Source organism: Pinus tabuliformis, chromosome J (genome assembly GCF_031772625.1).
Source record: "Pinus tabuliformis cultivar Carrire ecotype Pingquan chromosome J, CPIR1, whole genome shotgun sequence".
Classification (NCBI taxonomy): domain Eukaryota; kingdom Viridiplantae; phylum Streptophyta; class Pinopsida; order Pinales; family Pinaceae; genus Pinus; species Pinus tabuliformis.
In genome coordinates, this window is record NC_142295.1 from 900,449,351 (window position 1) to 900,459,090 (window position 9,740).

Here is a 9,740-nt window from a genome sequence, read left to right on the forward strand (position 1 = left end):
ATGCAACTCAGGAAACTAGTTTGCCAGATCACAAAGGAGGGAGGCCCACAGATTTGGGATATGTTCTTTGAAGGGGCATTCTCTAAGGAAGCTGCAGGAGCAGGTGAACTCATTGTGTCCCCTACAAAAGAATGCATTGAGCCACCTTTTCTATTAACTTTTCTGGTCACAAATGACACAGCAGAGTATAAATCAGACCTTATTATTCAGCAGGTGTACAAAAGATTCCAAGTAAAACATCCAAGGCTGGAAGCATGCAGAGAGGAGGTGAAATATAGGCCATCTCTACCTAATAATATCAAATGCTGGAAAGTTTTTGAAGTGGGTGATAAAATCAGTAGGATTTTGCAAGTCTTTGATGAATTGGCTAATATGCACATTGACCAAGAGAAAGAAACCTTTGATAGAAAGGTAAAAGGGTCAATTTTTAGTTGGGTGACTATTTTCTCAAAAGGAATGCATCAAAGGAAGGAGGGAATGTTTTTGATGGCCCATTCAATGAGTTGTTCTCCGAACTTTATTTCAGTTAAGGATTTTAAGCCTTGGTATTGTAAATATGTTGTTTTCAAAGTTTTAACCTATGCTAATTAAACTCCATGCATAATGGAACACTAGGAGGAAGTTTTGATTTTTGGTCTTACTGGAAAGGTAGTGGTCTAGAGTTCTTGAAACCTCACAGGGAGGATTTCATCCCCAGAAGGAGCCAGTGTTAGCCCTGAGATGAAGCGCTGACATTTTGAAGGCTAAAGGAAGGACACAGTTTGCTTTGTTGTCCTAAAGAGGGCCCCACATGGGCCATTACCCCACTTTCATCACTCTCCCACTTACATTTCATGCCGCTCATTTCCTAACTTGACCCTCACATCCCGACGAAACCATATTTTGCCTTAGCCTCAAGCAAATTAACCCAAAAACCCTTCAAAACCTTACCTTTTCATCATACACACCCTCCACACATTTCCCAAGGACACCTCGTACCTCTGTGTCCCTCCACCATTGATTTTCCCCCGCTGATCGAATGGTCCACGTCTCATCTAATCAATGAAACCTGCCCGATCATTCCCCACCGTCATATCACCCCCACCAGATCTGATGGCTATCACTCATATCACACGGGCAATTAGCGAGAGGAATACCTTCCTGATAAATGTGGTTTTTCTCTCTGTTCTGCTGCGATGTGTCATCCACTGAATGGAATCAGGCGGACTCTACCGTTTACCACTTACCGCCTGATGAACACCCGATATAAACCATAACCACCCAACCCAAACCACCTTTGGGTGTTATCATCCACGCAACTCCTTCACCCGATAACCATCTGATCTGTTCACTTAAGATCTAACGGCCCGGACATGTTCCTCTCCCACCATGACCTCGAGCCTCCTACGCACGATCTCCACCGTGCATTCCACTTGATCCGATGGCCCTCATTCACGATTGCTCTCGATCGTCCTCCACCTCTCTATCACTTCTCTGTCCATCCGATTTGACACATCCATCCACCTATGCACCTCATACTCGACTCCCTATCTATTATCCGAAGAAGAAGGTGGCCGACTCTGTCAGTCTCATGACAGTCATGCCACTAAACCTAATTAACAGAAAGCACTGCCACAATCAAGCCAACCACCTAGCAAGACATCCCGGTACCAGAATTAATTACCGTTTTTGTGTTGGAAGGAGAATTGTGTCATTATACGTAATGAGACAGTTAATGCCAGTAGGTGGTCAATTAAGACATCCCGAGCCGTAAACAGATAAGGATCATTGTAAAGAAAAACTATAAATAGAAAAAAGGAAGATGTAATCGAGGTTGGCAATTATGTTTTGGTTCAACTTCTGGAGACTATAGATATTCTATAACTTGCAGCATCTCATCTTCATTTCCAGCAATGCAAGCTTCTTTTGTTGTTAATTGCTCAATGCCCATTTCTCCTCTATTCTAAACATGTACCTCGAATGTTTTATTCATGATATCTTCTATGCCTAATGCTAGATAACTCTAATCTTATCTCTGTTTTAGTAAATTGAATGTAACAGTGAGTAGGTCACTCAGGTTTCTTTTGTATCAACTGCAAGATAACTGTCATCTTATCTTTGCATTGATAGATTAGATTTGCAAGTTTTCTTACTAGTTGTAGCTAGCCATCATACATTCTATATGCATCTACTGGTGTGGTTAGTATTCTTCATCTATTCACCTAATTCCCAAAATATTGAGCATTAGTGGTCTAAAGCCATGTAGTCTGAGGGTGTTCATGCATGTCTAGAGTGAAAACAGAGTAGAAGTGGTTATTTGGCTTGAACCGAACCATCATCCATCCCAATAAGTTCCTAAAACCATATTGAAGATTATATGTTACCAGACATCTCTGAGCTACAACCTAGGAGAGTTTCCTGGAGCCCTAACAGTGACAAAAGAAAATTTCCATCCCACAGTAAGAAAAATTATGGTGATGTAAGGTAGATTATTGAAAATTAAGTTTCAAGCAATGCAATATATCATAAAGATGGAAAATTCTTGGAAATGTCATACCACATGAAGAAGGAAAAATTGATCTCATGTGATTTTTTGCTAGTAAAAATGAGATGGGCATGAAAATCATAGAGGAATCATTTTGGAAGACATGAGAATGAAATTTTAGCCAATTCTTTTGGAAAATTTGTATATTTGAACTTTTGTCTTGTCATAAACATAATATATTTCATAACACGTGATATGTCTCATGAAGAAGAGCTTCATGTTCAAGTGACACATTACAAAAAATAAAACCCTTACAAGATATGTTCATTAGGGGAATTTTGAGGTAAAGAATGGGCCTAAAAAAAAAATGTACTAACAAAATCAACTTTAAAATAACTAATAAGATTCAATATGGTGATGTGATATCCAATGCTAAATATTTTGGAGGGAAACGAAGAAAACTATTTTGTTTAATTGTATTTTTTATTTATCTCCTTATAGGTTCACTCAAATTTTTAGTGTAGACACCTTGAATTTTGCATCCAACTAATACCCACTTTGAATACTTTTGATTAGAACCATATTAAAAAATGAAAATACGTGAAAAAACCGTGTTCAGCACAACTTTTATAAATTACAGTAGTATGGTTATTGCAAACTAGTCTAATAAGCAACAAAGTTTATGATACTTTTGATGGTAAATAGGTTCATAGAAGATCATCATTCCTTTAATGGTAAATAGATTCATAGAAGATCATCATTCTTAACACCATACTTAGAATCAAGTTTATATGGAACCAGGGGATTCCATTAGGCTTCTTTCCTATTTTAGATGTTTTGAGTTTTAGAAAGAGATATTTTGTGATTAATGAGGAAGGATTGTGTGATGGATCACAAAAAGAAAAGGAACTGACTTCAATGGTGATTCACATTAATTGATATGATTCATATTAATGGTGATTCGTCATTATTTTGATGGTAAATAGGTTCATAGAAGATCATCATTCTTGACACCAGAATTAGAATCACATTTATATGGAACTAGGGGATTCCATTAGGCTTCCTTCCTATTTTAGATGTTTTGAGCTTTAGAAAGAGATATTTTGTGATTAATGAGGAAGGATTGCATGATGAATCACAAAAATAAAAGGAACTCAATTCAATGGTGATTCACATTAATTGATAGTGCTGAAATATGAATGTATTTACAAGAAAAATTTGTATAACGAATTGCAAAAGAAAAAGGAACAAACTTTAATGAGGATTCTTTGTTAACTACACTTATAACGTGAAAGGTATGCCTGTTCAGTCTCTTAAAACCAAATGCCAATATTTTCTTTATTTTGTTAGGAACTTTTTCTGTATCATTTCCACCTGTTAATGGCGTTTCCTCGCTTTAAGCTAAATCTACCATTTTATTTACTTAAAAGATTGTTGCAAGAAGATTGAGCGATCCTCATTTCATCATGGGTTAATTTGAATGTTGGTTAAACGTTATTTGGCTAAATCTAGGGATTCCTTGGAATCCCTCCAATGTAGGAATGATTTAAAAAAACTTCAGGTTAATGATAGACAAGAAAACCATTGTGGGGTTTCACCCTGTTCTAGAACAAAGAACTCAGAACCTGCTGATTCTGATAGCGTTGATGATTTTGGCCTTAATGAATTTTCCCATTTATCCCATTTACATATGTAGTATTAATGTGATGAAAATATGTTCAGAAATATCATTTTGACAACTGCTTGTGTAATGCGAAGCATGGTAAATAAAATGAAGTTTCAACACATCGAAATGTAACTCGAATTCAAATATGAGGATGAGTCAACCCTCTCAAACCATAATCTCCATTCTAATTCTACACAGAAGGAAGAAAATAATTAGCCAGGTCCTGAATCTCAATCCGGAATTAAGAAAAAACATACAACCCATGTTGGCATTATGGTACATTTGTTGTCCTTGATAAAAACCCACATACAGGTTAGTTTAGAAATGATAAAGGGAAACTCCCATTGTAACAAGTCTATTTAGAGGTAATAGAGTAATGGTACAGAAGAACGGGATGATGGGACAAAGGATTACAGATCAAAAATCAAGAAATTGAGGAAAGAGAGTGTTTTAAGATATATAAACTGTTTAACCTAGTCCAAGTAGTGTATACATGAGGGTACATAGAATAAAAGGAGCTTATATGTATGCATGCAATTTCACAGAAGGAAAAGCGCATATGGGATGGAAAATTAAGGTTAAAGAATACGAAGGGTCCATACCATGGTACTAACCCACAATATTCAACGGATTAACGGTTACTTTATCTTGTCTAAGAATACCATAGGTTCTAAGTGTTGTTTTGCTGCATAGTATTGACAAAGTCTCTAAGTATATAAGGAGGAGAAGATCAAAGGGCTAAATGTGCAAGTGAAAGGGTTTTTCATAAATACTTCTATGTGAAGTATATTTTGTGTTGTAAGGATTATGGTTATGATCTGAAACATCTCATGCGGCCTTGGATACAATGTTGGATCAGGATCATGAGATCTGAAATGACTTATCATTGTATGATCTGATAATGGATAGACTAGATTGAAGTGCTAATGCATGTTTTATCATTTAAATGCTATGATCTAGGTATATCTAAAGTCTTGAAAAGTTGCGAAGTTAAAATTCATTATTTGTAAATCTATACGCAGGTTCACCTCGGTGAAGGAGCGTATACACGCAGGTTCACCTCGGTGAAGGAGCGTATACACGCAGGTTCGACACTTCCAAGTAGCGTATGCAGAGGAAGGGATTCTTGTTCAGAAATGACTAATCTATCTATCAATGTTGTTGTTTTACTACTATTTGTTAATGATATCTTCATTAGATCTGAAGTAAAACTGAATGTATAAGGCGATTGAGTCTGGCTGACTGATTGATTGAGTAAGAAGGGTGCCCTTTGCTGCTATCTGTTTAGAACTCTGTAATATGATAGTAGATCTTCAAAATGTCTTTGGGTAGTACAAGTTTTGGTTGATAAGTTTTATGATTTAATATCTTTAGAGGTATACGCAGGTTGGATTACAAAAAGTAGTTTATACATGCAGATTGTCCTCATTGAAGTAGCGCATACATTCTGACATATGATTTTTGAGGTTGCAGTTGGTTCTGGTTGTTGATGCAGTGTTCTGGGTTCAACTCTGTGTTATGGCGACAATGATCTGACTCTTCAAATTGATTAAATGTGTTTTGCTTCAGAGTTGATGGGTTTTAGTGATTCGTTGATGTAATTGTATTTGATGGTTGTACTACAGTTATGGTGATCGATTTTGATGTTCAATGTTACTGATGGGTCCATTATGAACATTTGATGAAACGTGACCTACATATTGTGTTGACGTGTATGAGGAGTATTGAGTCTGAAAATTTATAAAACGTGGTCCGTGGAGGAAGAGTGGAGGGGGTAGCCTTTTGTAGGCTGGCGCCTATGTATTGGTACAAGTTTATGCCAGTACAAGAGCTAGGGGGTTGTAGCTCCCTTCCAGTAGCAATTGGAGAATGAGTAAAGGTTGTAGCCTTTTGTAGGTTGACACCTACGTACTAGTAAACATATCAGCTAGTACAAGAGCTAGTTGGTTGGAGCTCCCTTCCAGTAGAAGGTTGAAAATGAGTGAAGGTTGTAGCCTTTAACAAGTAGATGCCTGCGTACTGGAAAAATTTTGCACCAGTGCAAAACTTGTAAACACTTTTTATAATAAGAAGATTGAAGACTGAGATGACAACAATGGTGGTTTTTACTCACATTGGGTTTCCACCTAAAAAATCATAGTGTTCATGTGTGCTAGTGTTCATAGACAAGCCCGTATTGAAGAAAAATAAGCCCCAAGCAAATCATTTCTTTTAATTTTTTTATAATAATACTCCAACTCATAAGGATGATGATAACTGTGATAGCCATTGTCAACACAAGGATGATAATGATGTATTTACTCAAAGTATGTATTGGCAACAACATTATACTATTATTGTTCCCTATCTAGACCATAGAAACCGACAACTTCAATATGAAAATGACCAATTAAGATTGATGAATAAGCTTAGGGAAAGTCAACAAGATAAAAATACTTATGGGTTGGAGGAAAAGCCACTGTCATCAGATACTCACATTATCATCAAATTTTCTAATGTCAAAGAAGTCACCATTTTATATCCTCATAGTCAAATTTCCATCAATTAATATGATGTCATTTGTTTATTTATAGGTTGTAAATTTGGCAAGGTATGCTTATTTGTTTTTATTTAGTTTATTAGTTTTGAGAGAAACTATAGAATCTCATAATTTGTAGTGTTTTATATGCTTCACTTCTTCATCAGCTCATTAGTGCCTTGATTTAATTGAGCTTAGAGGCTTATTTTAGAGCTCAGTATGATGTAATTTAAGTTGAAATTTTGTTTATGAAGACTAAAATATTTATTTTTTTAAAATCGAAAAGTAAAAAAATTAAATAACTATATAAAACATTTAAATATTATTCACTCATAAAAAAATTTTGAGGGTGAAAAAATTGGATCTTTCTAAATTCATATTAGATAGATGTTTAAGATAAATCTATGGTAGTAATATTTGAAATTGATGCACAGCCATTGGGACGAAGGAGGCGTTGGATGGGCTAGGGAAAATCTTGTTGCTGATATTTATGTTATGGCCATGGGACTTCAAATGTTAAGACTGCATGGATACAATGTATCCTTAGGTAATGAAAATGTTGACACGAAGAGCTAAGTTTTAGCTGTAAACTGTGCCAACAGTGAAAGATTTGAGTTTTTTCATTTCGTTGAATCATCTGCCACCATCATTCTTGGAAGATGTTTTAAAAACTTTTAGAGATGAGTATGGCGGGTTCTTTCGCTTCTCCGGTCAAACAGAGAGAGGAGTAAAAGACGTTAAAAGTCAATCATTTCCAGGAGAAACAGTCATGGAAGAAGAAAAACTCTCCACCCAAAGATATCTTTGGAGGGGTTTGGAAAATGTGGATGAGAACACTCGGGGAGAGGTATATAGTATTTGCCGGCTCTTTTAACATCTCAGTCTTGCTGCTAACTCAACCTGACATCAATGAGTATATATTTATATATGTAATCTTATTTGCAGGTGTAGTGCACCCTCAAATATGCATGGCTTAGGAGTTTACCAAGTCTGGAGGCCAGAAGCTACATTGAAAATTACGAGGCAAACGATGTTTGGCTTGGGAAAACCATGTATAGGTAAGATTGTAAAATTTATAATATTTGTGTCCAATATAATACCGTTGAACCCAATATTGGTTTCAGCATGCTAAATAGTAAACCATTTGTATTTTAATATATATTCGAAGTTGCTAGTATTGTTTAATTCAACGTTTCAATCATTTAAGCCTATCTTACTTACTTTTTTATTCAATGTTTCATTCATGTGAGTATAAGCTAAGCTACTGTATCTCGCATTGTTCAAAGGTGGTGGAAATCATCGGGTTTTGCAGAGCTCAGTTTCACACGTGATCGTGTCGTTGAAATATTTTTCTAAATGTCCTCTTCTATGTTTGAACCAGAGCTAGCTTCGTGTAGAGCCGCCTTTACCAAATCTACCACCTGCGCTATCATTTTAGGCGACCTATATGACGCTCATGGATCTATAGAAGACATCAGGCTATTCACAGAAGCCGTTAAAAGGTGGAGATTTAATATATTAAATCTCTTTTGATCTAAAAGTAAATGAAAGTTTCTGCAATTACTCTGGCTGCTAAACTATGTATTCATGCCTATTCTTCGCCTTTGTTATAGATAGGATCACTCTCCGTTAGACCGAATGGAAGACCACATTAAAATATGCTTCCTGGATCTATACAATCTGGTAAATGAAATAGTGGAAGAAGGCTGCAAGAGACAGGGGCATGACGTGATGGAAGACCACATTAAAATATGCTTCCTGATACAATCTGGTAAATGAAATAGTGGAAGAAGGCTGCAAGAGACGGGCATGACGTGCTAGGCTATATTCGGCATTTTTTTATTTTTTTTTTCAAAGGTGGAAAAACCTATCAAACTCAGTTATCAAAACAACAGTGAGGACAGCAAAAACCTATCAAACTCAGTTGTCAAACCAACAGTGAGGACAGCCATCTCTGGCTGCTATCCACGAATGTGGGTTGACGCATCACTGTTATCAAGGAAAACCAAGCTACCTGAAATAACCCACTGGTGGTCGGTAAGGGAGCAGGTCCAAGAAGAGGAGCTCTTAACCAAGCAGAAACAGTTTTAGAATATACTCTTAACCAAGCAGAAACAGTTTTAGAATATACTCCACTTAGTAAGTACTATGTTAAACAATTTTAACGTTATACAAGCTTTTTTTTATTTTCTACAAAGATACAATTAAATACGGGCAATGAATTTATGGTTCATATAATATATGGTAGTGGGAGATCCAACTTGAAGCATATACGAAAGAAATAGAATGGTCTGAAGCTGAATATGTGCCGTCCTTCGATGAATACATAGAGACTACTAATGTGTCAATACCACTGGTAACTATCGTTCTGATTGGTGTTCTTTTTATTGGAGAGGTTCTTACAGATCACATACTCTCTGAAATTGGTTACCGATCCAAATTTGTATATCTCATGTGCTTGACAGGGTGTTTGGTGAACGATATCAAAAGTTACTAGGCCGGGTACTCAATCTCTTGTAATCTAATGTAGGGTCTATGTTTTGAACGGTTGCTAATTATTTGTAAGCGGAGAGAAGTCGAGGAGAGGTGGCTTTTGCCCTACAGTGTTACATGAAGGACCATCCCAAATTGTCAGAGGAAGAATCTCTCGAAAATATTTATAGTCTCATGGAAAACGCCCTAGCAGATTTGAAGTGTGAATTCCTGAACACAAAAAACGTGCCAGACAATTGTAGGAGAATCATTTTTTACAGTGCTAGATCAATGCAACTGTTTTACGCGGAAGAGGTCAGTTTAACACTTTCACAAACGAGTATTAAAGAACATGTCAAAAAGATCCTCTTCGAACTAGTTGCGTAGAATAAATTATTCAAATAAAGGTGTGTGGTGTTCTATTCACGGTGTAGTAACGCATGCGCTTGTTGATCAACAGTTGTTATAACCAAATTCTTTTTCCTTTTTTCTCTTTCTCATGCCGACGATGAAATTCATGGTTGCCAAATTAAATTTCATTGTATGTTAAAGACAAATTGTTTATCACTCATAGCGGAAGATCATGATGAGAATCGTTATGGGAAAAAGTTATTTGTAAA

General features: G+C 36.3%; 1 pseudogene; it reads left to right on the forward strand.

The window, feature by feature from the left end:
- LOC149229609 (monofunctional pimaradiene synthase pseudogene) lies at positions 1–9,507 on the forward strand (annotated as a pseudogene).
- Positions 9,508–9,740: the final 233 nt, after the last annotated feature.